Here is a 479-nt window from a genome sequence, read left to right as displayed (position 1 = left end):
GTTGTTGTGTGTGAGAACAGAGTGGAAAATTTATCACATCCGATATACAACCCGTACATCCGACCACAGGTGCTTGTAGCGTTGCCGTGACGGTAGATCCACAGTGGAGGGACTGTGGTGGATCGAAGGCCGAAGGCCCAGAATATGGAGCCGGGTCGGCCCAAGGCTTGGAGTGCGAGGCCGAAGGCCGAACCTAGGTACCTATCGAGGTTTGGCCATCGGACTGAGTATGGACGATCGTCCATACGAGAGCCTCAAGACGTCGTCGAAATGCTAGACTACCGTCAAGGCAGCGCTACGAGCCCCTGTGCATCCAACGAGCTACCAGTTGCTTTATCATGTGATTAGTGCTCCTTTTCAGTAGTTTGATATAAAGAGATATGTGAAGTGCTCTCATGTTCCGTGTCAGGATGACGCTCTAACGTTGTCGTTCTCATCGAGTCTTTGAGACCGGATGCTGCCGATGCCCCGTGCCTTGC

The sequence above is a fragment of the Ptychodera flava genome, chromosome 21, assembly GCF_041260155.1.
Source record: "Ptychodera flava strain L36383 chromosome 21, AS_Pfla_20210202, whole genome shotgun sequence".
In the NCBI taxonomy this organism is placed as follows: domain Eukaryota; kingdom Metazoa; phylum Hemichordata; class Enteropneusta; family Ptychoderidae; genus Ptychodera; species Ptychodera flava.
The sequence above is the reverse complement of the archived record's forward strand: the minus strand, read 5'-3'. Positions refer to the sequence as shown.